General features: G+C 42.1%; 1 pseudogene; it reads right to left on the bottom strand.

Moving 5' to 3' along the window:
* Nucleotides 1–4,425: 4,425 nt before the first annotated feature.
* On the bottom strand, nt 4,426–4,524 carry LOC118094104 (U2 spliceosomal RNA; annotated as a pseudogene).
* Nucleotides 4,525–19,646: the final 15,122 nt, after the last annotated feature.

Raw genomic sequence — 19,646 nt, 5'->3', positions numbered from 1 at the left:
TGCTTTTCAGCCCCTTACTTAATAATGCTTGCTCCATCCCTAAAGATAAAGGTACCCCTGACTATTAGGTCGAGTCGCGGACAACTCTGGGGTTGTGGCATTCATCTTGCTTTACTGGCCGAGGGAGCCGGCGTACAGCTTCTGGGTCATGTGGCCAGCATGACTAAGCCGTTTCTGGCGAACCAGAGCAGCCGTTTACCTTCCCACCGGAGCAGTACCTATTTATCTACTTGCACTTCATGCTTTCGAACTGCTAGGTTGGCAGGAGCTGGGACCGGACAACAGGAGCTCACCCTGTCACAGGGATTTGAACCGCTGACCTTCTGATCAGCAAGTCCTAGGCTCTGTGGTTTAACCCACAGTGCCACCCGCGTCCATCCCTACTTGTTTCCAAATGCTCAAGCCAAATGGTATGTTGGGGCAGGCAAGTTGAGTAGAAGTCAAGCTAAGAGCTGATAGACTAGTGATAGACTGACTGGGAGCCAGAAGTCTGAAGGCACAGGAAGAGATCCGTAGGCTCACCAGCGGCTTTTGACCAAGTCTGTGCATCTTTGTATCCTCTGTAGACCAGACTGACCCACTGGCTGCTACATCAAGCTGCTGTCTATTTTCTCCTCCAACCAGCAGCCATGGTGGTTCAGGGGGAGTCAATGGCTGGTCTGCAGGGTTCCTGCTTTGAACCTGGTGGCACCTGACAAATGTCATTCCCTATCTGACTTGGCTTTACAGGAATGGCTTTGCAGGAATGTTGCTGTCACAGGAGTGCCAAATGTGGTTGAGATTATTATCAGACTAAGTTCCTTCCCATGGAGATGATTCATGGGAGACACACAGGTTGTCTCCTCATATTCCTATTAGCACAAATGCAAATGCTACAGAAGAGGAAAGAAAAGCAATCAGCCCTTAATAGAAAAGCTGCATTTACTGACAATCACCGAGCTGATGACGTTCTTATTCCGCGGAGAAACTCATTCTGCATAATCCGTAGCATTAGGTTTGGCGCCTTCCGTGAGCCTTGCTTTCAGTTCCGTTTAATTTAGTAATTTGAAAAAATTAAAACCTTTCAAATAAAATAGCCATTAAGACAAATTATATCTTTTCTCTTGTCCGGGAAAAAAAAAATGCACTCACAATCTAGCATTTGTTCAATTTCATATTGAAACCGACGGGGACACATGAATAATGACAGTTTAATTTTTCATTCATAATAATTATAGGTTGCCCTTTTGTCGCTTTCTACTGTGGTGTTTGAAAATCTTCATAAACATAAATTGAAGGAGGTGGAAAACATAAGGCTACGGGAGCAGCAGTAATTCATTTTGCGAAAAGAAAACTGCTGGGATTCAAGCGCAGCTCAAACCATAGTCTTTCTTCCCAAAAGGCTTGTTTCATGAGGCTTGTTCACACATGGCACTGAGTGTGTGTGTTCCTTTGTGAGGGCATGGCCCTGAAATGCAGCTTATACATACTTTGAATATATGAAGAAAAATAATTAATAAGAAAAGTTACTTGGAAAAGTTATAATCTACCCTTCCATTACAGTTCCAGGCTATGGATCTCAAGTGGGATTGTCTATATTGCTGTGTAGCTTTATTGACCCACATGGGAGCCTCTCATTGAAGGAGTGGTGGCTAGGTAGACTTCAGGAACTGTAAAGAGATATTCATCCAACCATAGATCACCTTGATTTTTCATAGTTTCATCCTGTTAGTTCCTTTCTATGTTCCTAATGCACCTCTCACAGTGAATATATGGTTCTGAGCTAGACACACAGCCTCATTTTTCTCAATTATCTTTATTGCCATATAAAACCAGGACGGCCATCTTCAGCTTTCTCACAAGTGTGCTTAGGAGATTAAATTAGAATGCTGAAAAGAAATAGGTGTTTAGGGGGCAAATAAAGGAACTGTTGTTTTAGGTATCTAAAATGCATTATTGGCGCTCCAGCACCAAGTACAAAATGAGTTTCTTTAAAATCAGAGGGCAAAGAAATGTGGGGAACAGGAACAATTTTTAAACGTATAACAATAAAAACAACAACTTATCTGATGAAAGATGAGGATTCTCACCAAATGTTTAGGAACTGTTATGGTGCAAGGAGTTAAATTAGCATCTGGACACGAACATTTTTTTAAAAAAAAATTAATGCAATTTTTATCCTATTTTCTTCAAAATTACTAGCAAGGGAGATCTAAAATTACATGATCTCACAGAGCAAGGTAGTATGAAAGCAACTGTGCTCCCTTCTAATTAACCAATCTCTCTCCAAGGAGTCATTGTTAAATTGCACTCCTTAGCCTGTCAGGATAATGTGTGTGTTCTAATTTAGCATTTTAGAAACCAAAGCAGAGAGTTTCCTACACAATTTTATCATTTATTTTAAGGAACAGAAAAGGAAAGGTTGGGGGGGGGATACTCGGAATCTAATTTTGAAATTAATAGCAGGTTTGGGCAGTGAATCTTCTCAGACCAAAGCTCCATTGTCTAGTATTATCATCTGTTACGGTCAGATGCCCAAGATCTCTCAAGTATAGTTCCTATATTCACATGCAACACCTCATTGGGAACATGTGTGCATCTGAAGGGCAAAGTACTCTCTGGGAACATCTCTCATGTCACTCTCACAGGCTTACCTGGCAGTAGTAACAGATGCCCATGAGCTGCCATTTTATATTCTGCACAATAGCTCTACGGACATAACATAATACATTCCCACAATGCATTGTGGGAAACTTTAAGGGCAATTCGTAACACCCACCAACACCCACTGTGGAAGTCGAAGGTCAATGATGGTGGGTCCTGCTAGGTACTAGAGCCCCAGCAGGTTCCCTGACACACAAGACCATGCAATTAATTAATTCTCGGTATGCACAATTAGTATTTGATAGTCTCGATTATCAGCGATGGAGCTATCGCTATACTTTTTGCCTGACTCACCCACCAATGGGTAGCTGGGATTGAACAACACAGGTTGTATTTCCTTGATGGCTAGAAATGTCTCTACTTGCCTTAAGAGTGTGGTGGGTATCCGCATTTGGAGAAAAGACACAAAGACAACTAGAACCTGGCCTTTTTTTCATGGGCACACAACAACGTGGAGTTTTTAATGGAAGGTGGCTAAAACACCCATGGAAAGGAAACTCAACTTTGTACTGGTGTCTCTGGACTTTCCATCATTTGGGGAAATGGAGACAGCATAACAATTTCAATGCTTCAGAGTTTTATTGTTTTGTTTTTAAAAAATATTAATGGACACTTGGATTCGAAATACATTTTCTTGCCGAAGATTAACACTGACACTTGAAGCAAATTGTGTGTGTTTTTGTGTGTGTGAAGAGGAATGAATGCAAGTTGAGCGATTAATGTGCATAATGATTGTGCACATTCACTAGGCCTTATGGGGAATGTGTACATAATCCTTCCATGGAGGGGACTGTGCAGGTTTCCCAGTCAATATACATATCCCCAGTAAGCCTTGGGGATGTGCATTCATTCCTCTGTTGACTTTTGTCTAATCTCCAGCCATTAAGTACAGTCTCCTATAGGCCTTGGGGAATATGTATACCTCAACTTCATTTTGCACATTATCTGGTCAATATGCATAGTCTACAAGAAACATGCCATTTTATTCTGTCAACCGTCCTGAGATCTTGTGGTGAATGGTGGTATATAAAATAAATAAATAAATTAAATTAATGAATATTTTTTTTAAAAAAAAAATCTGTTTCTTGTTCAGAAGTGTGCAATCCACTCTCCATGCGCTGTTTCTGGCCCACTGCCCTCACACTGGTCAGCAAAGGAAAAGGAAGATGTGGGGCTCTAGATAAAGATGATGATGATTTGAATTTATCCTGTTCTTCATCCAGAGGAGCCCCTTTTTCTGCAGTCAGCGCTCAGCTGTTTCCTAGTCAGCTGAGCAGCACAAGGGGAATTGCAGGAAGGGGAAAATGTTGCAGTTTCCCACCCTTTCCTTCAGTTTTGATTGAAAAAGTTTCATAGCAGTGTTGGGGCAGTCCTCATGGGAATCGCAGGAGGGGGAAGATTTAAGCTGCTGAGGGGGAGTTGCCCAGCAGGGAAAAGAAGGCTGGGAGGGAAGAAGAAGAGTTTGGATTTGATATCCCACTTTATCACTATCCGAAGGAGTCTCAAAGTGACTAACTCCTTTCCCTTCCTCCCCCACAACAAACACTCTGTGAGGTGAGTGAGGCTCAGAGACTTCAGAGAAGTGTAACTAGCCCAAGGTCACCCAGCAGCTGCAGGTGGAGGAGCGGGGAAGTGAACCCGGTTCACCAGATTACGAGTCCACCACTCTTAACCACTACACCACACTGGCGCTCTCTCTCTCTCTCTCTCTCTCTCTCTCTCTCTCTCTCTCTCTCTCTCTCTCTCTCTCTCTCTCTCACACACACACACACACACACACAAACCAACTCAAAAAGTCCATTTAATATATAACATAACAGAATATTAAACTGATAAGAACAGATAATGCACTTGATCTTAGCCAAAAGGCCGAGAAAGAGTATCAAGCCCCCCCTCTTGCCTTAGTATTTCAAAAAGTCCATGGAAAATTGCACAGTATGACATAGCATCTAATTACTGCCAATCTATTATTAATGTACGTGCTTACGACAGCTTTATTAAGGCCCCCTTTATGAGAAAAAATAATTTAAAAATGCAAAAGCACATAAGGCAGAATTCTAAGATCTTTGAATCCTTCTAATATAATATAATATAATTTCCAATGTGCCAGGGAACATGCTGAGGCACTGAGGAGGAATGGTGGGAGTGTCCCCCATCCCCCTGCTCCTGATCAGGTTCCTGAATCTTCCCAGGAGCAGGAGGACAGTATAGATTTGGAACAGTGGTTTGTAGAGGGACATAGTTCAAAAGGCAGAAGCTGGGAAATGCTGGATGGGGAACAGCTAGGAGAAGAAACACTAGATTAACAGATTCACAGTCTCTGGAAAGCATCCATCTGCTCAGCCCAAGGTCAAGAAGAGCTGATAAGGTGTCAGGACAGAAAGCGCGGTGATTAAGAGATCAGGTTACAAGATGTGGTAGTGACATGGGTGACTAGGGAAGAAGTAGGTGGAACCCTTAATTGGGAGCACTTCCATTCCTAGGAAGGGATTCTTTGTTTTCTTGCTGTGATCATAACAGTTTCTGTAATGGTAGGAAGACTCCTTTTCCTTTGCTCTGCTTATCTACTTGCCAAAGAGGGGAGGAAGCTGATCCCCTGAAGCCTGACACAATGTGAATCTAGTTTCTATTGTGATATTCCAGGTCAGAATTCATTGCAAAGCTTGATTTGTTGTTTTAAGAAATCATAAAGATTAAATATTGATAGAATTGTTACATGCAGAAGGAGGTGGCCTAGGTGGTGAATTGTGCCTCTTATTGGGCACATATCACACCAGTGCTGAGAACAACCAGCATTGCCTACCTATTAGCCACTGAGCCAGTGTTAAAGCCTTAAACACCTCTGGATTAGGTTATCTGAAAGACTGACTTCCCATTCAATGCCTAGTAAAGGCATTAGGAGCAATCAACAAAGGGAGCCTGGTTAGCCTTGTCGTGGCCAGTTTATTTTGGCATAAAGTGGTGTGGGAATGAATGAATGAATGAATGAATGAATGAATAGCAACAGCTTCCCTATTAATAGTCTTGAGTTGCTTTACAGTGCTTTATTTAAGATACACTATTTCTCCTACCTGCTTCATTCCTCACTGCTACCCTTTAAAACACCCACATGTGTGCCCAAAAACCTCCCAAATAAAATGTTCTAATTCCCTTCCGAGAAAACAGACCTGAGGTGCTCCCATCAGAATAAAGTTTATTGTGTTAAATTGCAGATTGCATCGTTGTCATCTGCGAAGGCGGTGTTCTCCAGAGCAACAATCGCAGCATCTTAGGAATATGACATAGCAGACAGAATCCCATCTGTTCTTCCTTTCAGATTTCCATTATATTCCCAAGAAATTGCTTCAGTAAAGGTGAGAACAGAGGCAACCGTCTGGGTTTGGTGAAAGTGGTATAGACATTTGATGCATTCTGAACTGCTTATTTTTAGGGCACATTCAAATGAAACGTGTCCATGCAGACTTATATTCTAAACCAGGATGAGAGACCAAATGTGCTCCTCCAAGCCCTCTCTGCCCGGCCCTCTGAACTCTGCTCAGGCTACAGCCCCTCCTCAAGCCACCCCCTTCACTGGCCCTTCTCTGCACCCTCCTTGCATGCTTTTCCCTGACTGGAAAGTGTTATTGAACTGTGAGAATCAATGTTGCTTCCTTGCCTGGGTGGAGACTGGAGGGATGTGTGTGGGGAGGGGTGTGTAGAATCCGCCTCTGGTTTTGGTGTGGCTGGAATGTAGCCTATTGCACAGAAGTAAAGCCACATTCACACCACACCATACCCCACAACTGTGCTGGAAAATCTGAGGCATCTTATTTTTTCTTCTGAGAGAACACTGGCCAGTTTGGGCACCAAGATCATAGCTGCCAAGTTATCCCTTTTTTTAAGGGATTTCCCCTTATGCTGAATAGGCTTCCTCGTGAGAAAAGGGAAAACTTGGCAGCTATGCAAGATATACAATTTCACACCACAATTCCCCCAAAAGAACACTTTTTTGGGGGGGGGTCTGCCATCTTGCATGGCATTCCAAAACACATGTTTTGGGGTACTATGTCCCCAAAAGTGTTTGTTTGTTTTTCATGAGAAACACTGCAAGATCATGGCACCCAAAAGGGCCACCATTCTCTTACAAGAAAAAAATGGGAAGGTGGTTATCTGGGAAGATCCCAGTTTTTGCCTTCAAGGGGTTGGAGGGTAGGGCATACATTTAAAGCACCATGGCGCCCATTTAAACAGCCATGAGTTCTCCCAAAGTATTCTGGGAGCTATAGTTTGTTAAGGGTTCCGAAAGCTGTTAGGAGCTCCCTATTCCTCTCAGAGAGCTATAATTCGAGAATTCCTGGTAAAGACAAATGGGTGGTTAAACCACTCTGGAAACTGTAGCCCTGGGAGTGATTTGATCCACAAATTATCCAAGCATCATACAATGATGTAGAAGCTAATCATGAAAGTCCCCATATCTATGCCTGCTTTTAATGTATAGTGCATATGGGCCCTAAAATGATTGCTTCATCTGCTTATAGTTCTGCCTCCAGATTTTATTTTGGCTTTTAAATTGGCTTCATCTTGGGAATGAGGTCAAAATGTTACTAAAAAATCTCTGCAGGAGTTTTCTCCTACAGAGATTTCTCTTCAATATTAAGAAAGATGTTAAGAAGTTGGGAATGATTTAGATGACAGCTATAGTTATTATAAGGTGTCTAGAAAGTAAATCCTAGTGGGGAAAGCATTAGCAGATGGGTATTTTAAACAGGAGAATGTCCTTGTGTGGTGTAGTGGTTCAGACTAGAACCTGGGAGATCAGGGTTCAATTCCCCACTCAGCCATGGAGCTCACTGGGTGACCTTTGGCCAGTCCCTACCTCTCAGCCGAACCTACATCCCAGGGCTATTGTGGGGATTAAATGAGCTGTGAGAGAATTATGCTACCTTGAGCTCTATGAAGAAAGAGGTGGGATATAATTGCAACAAATAATAAATAAATATTTAAAGGTCCGCAGGAAAGATGGGTGCACAATCCACTGATAATAGAAGACAGAATGGTGTTTAAACCACAAAATGGGAGATTAAAATAAAAAGCTCTGCAATAGAACAAGCAGTTTAGGAATATGAGGAATCTTTGCTAGATATAATGTGCACTTTTTTGGCCAAATTGTGTCGCTAAAATTAGGGTGTGCATTAGATTTGATGGCACATTAGATTCAATTGCAAACTTGAAAAACACATTCATCAGCAAATACTTTTTTGGTTTCAAGGTTTTGAAAATTGAGGTGCACATTAGATTCGAAGGTGCATTAGATTCACATACATACAGTATTTTTGAAGGGTAGATTGCAGGGATAGTGAACATGTGGCTTTCCACATATTGTTGAATTCTTAGCTCCCCTCAGCCCTAGAGAGCGTGATCAGCGATGGAATATGTAGTCCAACAATTGATTGATGGCCAAGGGTCATCCCTGATGAACTGGCTTTTAAGGATAGATGCCTACTCTGTACCAGGGCACATGATGACCTCTTGCTCCTGAGGAAATGGTGTTATTGGCTCAAGCAGTATATACTGGCCTCACTTGCACCCAGCACTAAAAGTTTATAAAAACAACAACAACAAACCATGGCTTATGAGTTTCTTTGTGGTTACTCAACCTTGGTTAATAAGCTGGGCTGGGTTCAAATGATCAAATTAAACCTTGGTTATAAACCATGGGTTAGAATTTTGTGGAAACCAGGACATGGTCAGCATGGACAACTGCCTGGTTTGCATGACATGGTTAGCCAAACTCTTCTTTCTTTCTTTCTTTCTTTCTTTCTTTCTTTCTTTCTTTCTTTCTTTCTTTCTTTCTTTCTTTCTTTCGCGATCACTCGTAGTCGAGTAAGATTGTCTTTCATAAACACAGTTTTAACAATGAGTCCGTAAGTGACTGTGGAGGTCAATTCTGGATCCACACGTCCTTCCACAGTGGAGACATTGGTTTCTGGGCGGGAGTTGATCACGGTGTGGATTTGCCAAGCATGCCTTCCTCTTAGCACGTTTCTCCCTTGCGTCCTGAGATCGAGTTTCTTCAAAGCCTATGACACCTTTGGTAAAGGCTGTTCTCCAACTGGAGCGTTCGCAGGCCAGTGTTTCCCAGTTATCAGTGTTTATACTGCATTTTTAAAAGATTTGCCTTGAGATAGTCTTTAAACCTCTTTTGTTGACCACCAGCAACAAAAGAGGTTTAAAGCCAAACTATGACTTGTGGGACTGTGCGAATGTGAGAACTTGCAACCGCTTGGCTCCTTCCTGTTCACTCCTTTGCCACCCTGAGCTAAGCCAAGGTTTGGCTTAGCATGTCATCTGAGCCTGAACTTGTAGTTAAGTATCCTCCTCACTAACCACAAGCTGCAGCCTAGTTTGACTTACTGTGTCAAACTACAGGCCAGTGTGGAACTGGACTCTGACAAGAGATCAAGAGAATTCCTTTTCTTTCTATATGGATTTATAGATGACTGACTTCACCTCCTCTGTTCAATAATTTATTTTTTCGCATTACACTGTGAGTATAGAAACATGATTTAATCTTCATGACTGATCATAGAATCATAGAATCATAGAATCATAGAGTTGGAAGAGACCACAAGGGCCATCCAGTCCAACCCCCTGCCAAGCAGGAAACACCATCAAAGCATTCCTGACAGATGGCTGTCAAGCCTCTGCTTAAAGACCTCCAAAGAAGGAGACTCCACCACACTCCTTGGCAGCAAATTCCACTGCCGAACAGCTCTTACTGTCAGGAAGTTCTTCCTAATGTTTAGGTGGAATCTTCTTTCTTGAAGTTTGAATCCATTGCTCCGTGTCCGCTTCTCTGGAGCAGCAGAAAACAACCTTTCTCCCTCCTCTATATGACATCCTTTTATATATTTGAACATGGTTATCATATCACCCCTTAACCTTCTCTTCTCCAGGCTAAACATACCCAGCTCCCTAAGCCGTTCCTCATAAGGCATCATTTCCAGGCCTTTGACCATTTTGGTTGCCCTCTTCTGGACACGTTCCAGCTTATCAGTATCCTTCTTGAACTGTGGTGCCCAGAACTGGACACAGTACTCCAGGTGAGGTCTGACCAGAGCAGAATACAGTGGTACTATTACTTCCCTTGATCTAGATGCTATACTCCTATTGATGCAGCCCAGAATTGCATTGGCTTTTTTAGCTGCTGCATCACACTGCTGACTCATGTCAAGTTTGTGGTCTACCAAGACTCCTAGATCCTTTTCACATGTACTGCTCTCAAGCCAGGTGTCTCCCATCCTGTATTTGTGCCTTTCATTTTTTTTGCCCAAGTGTAGTACTTTACATTTCTCCTTGTTAAAATTCATCTTGTTTGCTTTGGCCCAGTTGTCTAATCTGTTAAGGTCATTCTGAAGTGTGATCCTGTCCTCTGGGGTGTTAGCCACCCCTCCCAATTTGGTGTCATCTGCAAACTTGCTCAGGATGCCCTCAAGCCCATCATCCAAGTCATTGATAAAGATGTTGAACAAGACTGGGCCCAAGACAGAACCCTGTGGCACCCCACTAGTCACTACTCTCCAGGATGAGGAGGAGCCATTGATGAGCACCCTTTGGGTTCGGTCAGTAAGCCAGTTACAAATCCACTGAATGGTAGCATTGTCTAGCCCACATTTTACCAGCTTCTTTACAAGAATATCATGGGGCACCTTGTCAAAGGCCTTGCTGAAATCAAGATAGGCTACATCCACAGCGTTCCCTTCATCTACCAGGCTTGTAATTCTGTCAAAAAATGAGATCAGATTAGTCTGACATGACTTATTTTTCAGGAACCCATGCTGACTTTTAGTGATCACAGAGTTTCTTTCTAGGTGCTCACAGACTGTTTGCTTAATGATCTGCTCTAGAATCTTTCCTGGTATTGATGTCAGGCTGACTGGGCGGTAATTGTTTGGGTCCTCTGTTTTCCCCTTTTTGAAAATAGGGACAACATTTGCCCTCCTCCAGTCTGCTGGAACTTCGCCTGTTCTCCAGGAATTTTCAAAGATTATTGCCAGTGGTTCTGAAATCACCTCTGCCAGTTCTTTTAATACTCTTGGATGTAGTTCATCTGGCCCTGGAGACTTGAATACATCTAAACTAGCCAAGTATTCTTGTACTACCTCCTTACTTATTCTGGGCTGTGTTTCCCCTGCTGAATCATCTGCTCCATATTCTTCAGGTTGGGCGTTGTTTTCTTTCTTGGAGAAGACTGAGGCAAAGAAGGCATTGAGGAGTTCTGCCCTTTCTCTGTCCCCTGTTTGCATTTCACCATCTTCTCCTCTGAGTGACCCCACTGTTTCCTTGTTTTTCCTTTTGCTACGGACATACCCATAAAAGCCCTTTTTGTTGCTTTTAACCTCTCTAGCGAGCCTGAGTTCATTCTGTGCTTTAGCTTTTCTGACTTTGTCTCTACACGTGCTGGCTATATGTTTGAATTCCTCTCTGGAGATTTCCCCCCTTTTCCATTTTTTGTACATATCCCTTTTAAATCTTAACTCAGTCAAAAGTTCTTTAGATAGCCAGCCTGGCTTCTTTAGGCACCTTCCATGTTTCCGTCTCATTGGTATTGCCTGAAGTTGTGCTTTTAATATCTCCCTTTTAACAAACTCCCAACCATCATGAACTCCCTTCCCTTTTAGTATTACTGTCCATGGGATTTCACCCAGCGTTTCCCTAAGTTTTCTGAAGTTGGCTTTCTTAAAGTCTAGAATTTGGACCTTAGTATGCTTGGTTGCTCCTTTCCGCTGGATAATAAACTCCAGAAGAGCATGGTCACTCCCACCTAATGATCCTGCCACTTCTACCCCACTAACCAAGTCATCACTATTGGTTAGGACCAGATCTAAAATGGCTGATCCTCTTGTTGCTTCTCCCACTTTCTGGACAATGAAGTTGTCTGCAAGGCCAGTGAGGAATCTGTTCGACCTTATGCTCTTGGCTGAGTTTGACATCCAACAAATATCAGGATAGTTGAAATCCCCCATTACTACTATCTCACTTCCTTTGGAATGCTTGGCCATCTGTTCCAGGAAGGCATCATCTGTGTCCTCAGTTTGGCTTGGGGATCTATAGTAAACTCCCACAATGAGATCACTGTTGTTTTTCTCTCCCTTAATTTTGACCCAGATACTCTCAATTTGGCTTTGAAGTTTTAAATCCTGGATCTCTTCACAGGTATACATATCCCTAACATATAAAGCTACTCCTCCTCCTTTCCTGTTTGGTCTATTTCTCTTAAATAGATTGTATCCCTCTATTACTACATTCCAGTCATGAGACTCATCCCACCAGGTTTCAGTGATGCCTATTATGTCATATTTAGTTTGCTGTACCAAGAGCTCAAGTTCATCTTGTTTATTTCCCATGCTCTGTGCATTAGTATACAGACATTGAAGACCGTTGATCATTCCCCCATGTCTCTTATTTAAGGATATTTTCGTCCCACCACTAGGTCTGCATGCTGCTTGCTCCATTTGGTCCTTGACATTTGGATGATCATCTTCAGCATTTGATAGACTCCTACCTTCAGGACCACTGTCTCCCTCCCCCACATAAGTCAGTTTAAAGCCCTCCTGATGAGGTTTTTGAGTTTTGTGGCAAAAACATTCCTCCCAACTTTTGTGAGGTGCAGTCCATCACTTGCCAGAAGTCCATCTTCAAGAAACTGCAGACCGTGATCTAGGAATCCAAACCGTTCCTGTTTGCACCATTTGCGAAGCCAGTTGTTCACTTCCCCTATTTTCCCCTCTCTCCCTGGGCCATGTCGTTCAACTGGGAGGACAGAAGAGATGACAATTTGTGCATCTAATTGCTTCAACTTCCTGCCCAGAGCCTCATAATCATTTTTGATCTTCTGTAAGCTATGGCTTGCAGTGTCATTGGTTCCCACATGCACCAAAAGGAAGGGGTATTTGTCGGTGGGTTTTATGATTCCTTGCAGCCGTTCTGTTACATCTTTGATCTTGGCCCCAGGTAGACAGCACACCTCTCGAGACATCTTGTCAGGCCCACAGATCACTGCTTCTGTACCCCTCAGTAGGGAATCCCCTATCACCACTACACGCCTCTTCATAGGCTTGGTTGGGATTCTTCCATGTGCTGTCCCTTCCAAGGTTACCTGCATATTCCCGGAGGACTGACTTTGCTGCTCGTCTTCATATTCCTCATCAACTGTGATGAGGGAGAGATCCTCAGGTGGAGTCTGTTCCTCGTCTTCCATGAGCACTTCAAAACGGTTGTGTAATTCTAAGCACTCAGAGCGATCCCTGGGCCTTCTACTTCTATGAGTCACGTTCCTCCATACATCTGGCTGCTGTGTTGGGGAACTGACCTCCTCCTCAGGGAGATCCCCTGTCTCCTCCTTGGTGCAGACAGTGTGCTCTGCTGCATCCAAGAAAAGCTCCAGCTCCTTAATTCTCTGGAGCGTAGATACACGCCCCTGAAGCTGCTGCACCTTCTCTTCCAGAAGGGCAACCTTGTTTTCTAGTAGGGCAACCAACTTGCAATTGTTGCACGTGTAGCTACCCACATCCTTTGGCAAGAAAACAAACATTGCACAGGAATTGCAGGTGACAACGGTTGTTCCCTCCACCTCCATCTTGAAAACCTTGAAGTCAAGGGGGAAGAGGAAGAGGCCTAGGTCCCCCCTAACAAATATATGATATTTGCATATTCATTGAACAATTCATTAAAGACATCAGGAAATAATTTAATGATCTCTCTCTGACAATTCTAGTTGAAACTATCATGTTGCAATCTAAATTGACAGGGCAGTGAACAGTGGAAGGCTTCAAAAAGCATAATCCCTCATATCTAGTATAGAAGACATATAACTGAGCAGCTGCAAAGATGGGAAACCAAGGTCTTGATTCATGTTTTAATACTTCGAATTTTCTTGCAGGCCTTTCAAAATGGTTTAAATGTTTGCATCTTAACAAGCGCAAAACTGACCCCATGTAGAGCAGGCAGTAAGAAATGTACAAGTCTTGACATTTGCTATTAATGGGTCTAATATTAGGATTACGTTTATATTTATATTCAAAAGCTGTTGAATAAGGAAGGGTATATTCTAGTCCTTTGAAGCCATTGCATGTGGAAGACTTGTCTTCTTAGCACCGGATTATAATAAGCAATCTTTGAATTGGTTGGTTCTTTTAGTCAGCTATGACAGCTAAAGCACTAATCTGTCGACATAAAAATTCATAATTTTCATTGAATGTGGAGCAAAAGCATAGTAGATTTACCAAATTTAGAGGCAGGTGGGGTTCTTTTAGTTGTTAAAATGTTATAATAGAGAATTACTATGTAGCCAAACAAATGGTGCTTATACCCACATTCCCCCTTTTACAGAGAAATTATACAAATGTCTACCAATAAGTAAGTCCTATTGAGCTCAATGACATTTTCTTCTAGGTGTGTATAATATTGCAGCCTTAATTTCATATTTTCCTTGTTATTAATTGCTTATTATTATGAATATAATTCATTTAATTTATGAATCACTTCCTAACCACCTATTACAATCCATCTCAAGGTGGTGTAGAAGTGAAAAACAATAAGACAAAGATGATAAAAGAGTAAAAGCACAATAATATAAATAAAATGCAAAGGGCACGTTTAATTAATTCCTGGCATTAAATCCCAGAAATGGCTTGAATTACCAGCTATGGTTTTAACAAGCACCAAATAATTTTTTGGTGGAGTTTTTCTTAAATCTTTTAAAAATCTTATGTTAGAGTATGGTGTTTCTCTGCATGTTATAAAAAAACTTGAAGACTTGAAGTTTACTGCATGTTATACCTTGAAAGAGAACTTCATGGAAATGCTTTGCCGTTGGTATCTAACACCATCAAAATTGGCAAAAATGTATAGACCTGGGTCAAGCATTTGTTGGAGATGTAGAGAGGCAGAGGGTACAATGATTCACATGTGGTGGAATTGTAGAAAAATAGGGGGATTTGGGGATATAATATACAATGAGCTCAAAAAGATGTTTAAAATCTCTTTTGCAACCCCCCCAAGCCTTTCTACTGGGTATAATAGGTATAGACATTCCAAAAAATGTGAGGAAGATCTTCTTATACACAAAAATGGCAGCAAATAGCCAAAAAATGGAAAGGTGATTCCATCCCGACCCAAGTGGATTGGCAGACGAAATTAGTAGAATACACAGAATTAGCAAGGATGACAGGAAGAATGAGAGATAATACAGAACAAACATTTATTAGAGGGTGGGACATTTACAGAAAATATCTTACAGGGCATTGTAAAAATGTGAATCCTCTGGCAGGTTTAGAATGATCCCTGTATGAAAATAGAAAACCTTATTAAAATAAAAAATTGGGAGAAGTTTGGAGTGATAATGAAAAGTGTGCTACTCAAAAGAAACCTGGGATTCTCAATGGGGTGACTGGAAGTCATAATAGAAGTTGTGTTGCCAGAAATGATTTTTTGGGGTGTGTGATTTATATTATCCTTTGATGTTTTCCTTTGTTGGCTGTTTTTTTTTCTTTTTACAATCAATAAAGCCATAATAAGAAAAAAGAGAAAAACTTAGGATAATCATTAACTCAATGTACTGTCACTAGATGCACAGCCTACCCGTCATGACTTGAAGCTGGGGATTCCTATACTTCCTAGAATCATAGAATCATAGAGATGGAAGAGACCACAAGGGCCATCCAGTCCAACCCCCTGCCAAGCAGGAAACACCATCAAAGCATTCTTGACATATGCCTGTCAAGCCTCTGCTTAAAGACCTCCAAAGAAGGAGACTCCACCACACTCCTTGGCAGCAAATTCCACTGCCGAACAGCTCTTACTGTCAGGAAGTTCTTCCTAATGTTTAGGTGGAATCTTCTTTCTTGAAGTTTGAATCCATTGCTCCGTGTCCGCTTCTCTGGAGCAGCAGAAAACAATCTTTCTCCCTCCTCCATATGACATCCTTTCATATATTTGAACATGGCTATCATATCACCCCTTAACCTTCTCTTCTCCAGGCTAAACATACCCAACTCCCTAAGCCGTTCCTCATAAGGCATCGTTTCCAGGCCTTTGACCATTTTGGTTGCCCTCTTCTGGATCTGCCCTCTTCCTAAATCTGCTGAGTCCCACTGACACATCACTTTGTTGCATGCCACCAATCTCAGAGTGGTGTGAGATTGGGCTGGGCTTCCAGGCTTGTGCTTCCTTTGGATTGAGGGTCATTGGAGACTGTGGTGCCTTTAAGATATATGGTTTATTTACAACCTGAGCATAGGATGGAGGGGTTCATTGCATTAACACCCCTCGGGGGGAATGAAGCTGAAGGGGAAAAATATGGAATCAGATTTTGTTTTCATGATATCACGCAGATGCCCTATAAAAGGTTGGGAGGACAAAACATTGCTATTCCATGGGAAATGCCCACTGCGGAAGCATTGAGTTTGCTGTAATAAAAGCATTCTTCAACATTAATTGCATAACCAATCTGCAAAGTTTTAAAGAAGATCGTTTTAGAAGTGTAAAGTGAAATCATCCTTAAATGTTTCATACCTTGCCAGAAAAATACATCTGAAGCATATGAAATAGCAAATTTAATCGTCCATGATACATGAAAGACTGGAGCTTTCTTAATGAGTCTTTAGCATTAGCTAGATGTGTTGGATATCAAGTGTGAATCATATCTGCAGAGTAGACTTCAGGGAACTCACTGCTGGCTTAGATAACTGGCATTATTCTCAGTTTTAACCCTGAGGTGTATTTAAAAGGTGTGGACATGCTGCCTACTACTCTGTACTGAGGGAGTGGGTGGTGCTGTGGTCTACACCACTGAGCCTCTTGGGCTTGCTAATCAGAAGGTCAGCAGTTCGAATCCCCATGACGGGGTGAGCTCCCGTTGCTTTGTCCCAGCTCCTGCCAATCTAACAGTTCGAAAGCATATCAGTGCAAGTAGAAAAATAGGTACTACTGTGGCAGGAAGGTAAATGACATTTCCGTGCTCTCTGGTTTCTGGCATGGTATCCCATTGCACCAGAAGTGGTTAAGTAATGCTGGCCACATGACCCGGAAAGCTGTCTGTGGACAAACGCCGGCTCCCTTGGCCTGAAACGAGATGAGTGCCACATATCCCATAGTCGCCTTTGACTGGACTAGACCATCCAGGGGTCCTTTAACTTTACCTTTTACCTTAATCTGTACTGAAGAAAGAACCAAGCATCTATCATGCTAATGTAGTGCCCATATAATCTAGCAAAGTGTATATAGTAGACCATCTGTGTCGTGTGTGTGCTTGTGTAGGTACAGACATATATTTCTGGACTATTTCATGGTCAGATCCCTGATCTACAACAAAAATATAATGGGCAGTACCATATGAGACTGTGTTTTACTATAGGAAATGTAATTTCCTGGTTTCAGATCTATTACTAGACAGTGCATGAGTGTGTCATATTAGATTTATTGCCCATAATAACTTAGGCTCATGAAGAAAATGAGTGCCTGTTTTTAGACCAGGTTTATTAACATTCTAAAACTAGGTCATATCAGGGATAAATCAGAACTTCAGGTCACAAAAATATTCTACCCAGAAAAAAGTATTTAAGAATTGGCTTTTTAAAAATCCCATTTAGCTCAATAGGATATTAACATACATCCATGCTCATGTTTAGTCCTTTAATGAACCAGGACCACATTTTCAGTCTTCAGATGCAGCATACCTCTTAAAGGGAGCCTACAGCTTTGATTAGACATTTACTGTGTATTTTTCTGTTCCATTTTCTAGGACTTTGAGCAATTCTTCTGTGGCTTAACAATAGCACAGTAAATGCATTTTCATTAACGCTGTGTGAGAATCAAATGAGAAACAGATTCATTTAAAAACCAGCTCTAAACATTGTCTGTACCATAGCATATTTCTTGCTGTTTCCTGAGACTTTAGGGTAGGTAGTTCAAGGTCTTATTCCTAAATTATATGTGATGTCCTGCAAGCTATGGGTTAACAAAAGACTAAATGGATGAAATCCTTTGACTAGGACACAACAATCATTCCTTCCCCCTCAACCTAGAAAAGAAACAGGGCTGGCTCTGCTACTCAGCGGAGTGGAGTGGTTGTCTTGGGTCACTCACAGGTAGGGTGGAGATGGAGATATTAGGGAACAGTTGAGTTTATCCTGTAGCATCCCCTAAGCTTGTCTGCTGCCTTCAGGTGTGTTTGTTTAAGATAGTTATACAGCACCTTCCTGGAAAATTGCCTTACAACAAAGACAGAAGAAAATAAAAAACACAGCGAAAAACAACCCACAATAAATGCAACAAAATGACAAAAACTCAAATGGTAGGAAAACAAGCAGCATAAAAACCAAACGCTGGAAATAAAACTCAAGATTGCCTGGCAGAATAAAAAGGTCTATTCCTGATGCTGCAATGACATCAAAGTGGTTGCCATGTAAGCTGCCCTGATGTGAGTATTCCCTAATTGGGGTGCCACCAGTTAAGGACAAACAAGAGGAGCCCTGCATCTGTACTAACTGGCATATCATATTGCAATGCACTCAGGCAGAGCTATTGCCAAGGCTTTGCAGAGTGGTGGATCTATGGCCAAATCCTCAGTCTGGCCATTCGTGGTGGTAGTAGCAGAGAGTGGAGGGCAGGTAGATGCTGGCTGGTACCCGATGCTGGTTGTAAAAGCAACACAGGATCCCATAGATCCTGAGTCGGCTCAGCCCCACCCCCACCTTTGGAACATCCTATTTCGGGGCTTTCTGCTGAGCTCTGCTGGTGGGCATCAGAGGTGGCTTTAGGGCAGTGCGACTGGTTCCACCGCACTGGGCACTAAGTCTAGGGGGCACCGCAGGGCATCACAGCTAGGATGCAGCAAATTGAGCAGAATGGAAGGTGAGAGGCAGGGGGCACCAAAGAGGCAGGGGGCAGCCTGAGGAAGTATTATCCACCTTGGGCCTGTCCATAAAAAGCAAGTCTAGAGTGGTAGACCAGAGGGATACCTGCTGTTGTGAGACTTTTGTGGGTGAGCTGGGAGTTTGTTTGGACCCTGGGCAAGAACCCGGAGCCTGAGAGAGAAGGTGTGTCAGAAGGAAAATAACCTGATATGGATTTCTAGATAGTTGTAACTTCGTATTAATGTAACACTTCAAATACAGTATACATAGCTGTGTATTTTTGAAATATTTTATTTAAGTTGTCTGTTGTTGCTTCAGTTTTCTGTACACTGATTAGAATTTTTTAAAAAACATATCAAGTAGTATAGAAATTAAGTAATAAATTAATCACTAGAAACCCACCCTTTCTGATTATGCATGCATACACATAATGTGGTATCAGAGGGGTGTGCCCACTGCTATAAATCTTGTCCTTGTATTTTCCAGGCATTCAGTGGACAGTGGTTTTCTCTTATGATAAAGTGCACTCCTATTTGACATAGCAGTAATCACATCCTGCCATCTCATACATGTCCCCTAGAATACCATATGACACATCATAAGCTGTAGAAAGTTTCCAACAAGAGCCATTACATTGTAATTGCAAAGAAATAAAATTGCCTTCCCTTTTTCCATCTGTGATTTTTCCTCCTAAGGGGTGAGGTTCAGGACAGGAAATACTATGGCTTTGATCAGTGACACATGTAAAGTCTGCTCCATCATGATTCACCCGGACTAGAAATAGCAGGTTTGCACCATCAGGAAAGCACGATCCTCCTACATTCCAAATGTGAAAGGCTTTTTATTTCTAATGCTGTTGTTGCGGATCAAAGGATGTTAGATATTAAAAGGACATATTGTTGCACGCCACACCAATCTCTGATTGCAGGGGTTCCACGCACACTTATCCAGGGTCTGTCTGTCCTTTTGGGAATGGGGCTGTTGTGTCTTTATGATATATGGTTTATTTACACATACTACATTAGCCCAAATATAAGCCGCACCCGAATATAAGCCGCACCTTCAAAATTGGAGGGGGTAAAAGAAAAAAAATCCCCAAATATAAAC

The sequence above is a fragment of the Zootoca vivipara genome, chromosome 5 (assembly GCF_965207765.1).
Source record: "Zootoca vivipara chromosome 5, rZooViv2.hap1.1, whole genome shotgun sequence".
Taxonomy (NCBI): Eukaryota; Metazoa; Chordata; class Lepidosauria; order Squamata; family Lacertidae; genus Zootoca; species Zootoca vivipara.
The sequence above is the reverse complement of the archived record's forward strand: the minus strand, read 5'-3'. Positions and strand labels throughout refer to the sequence as shown.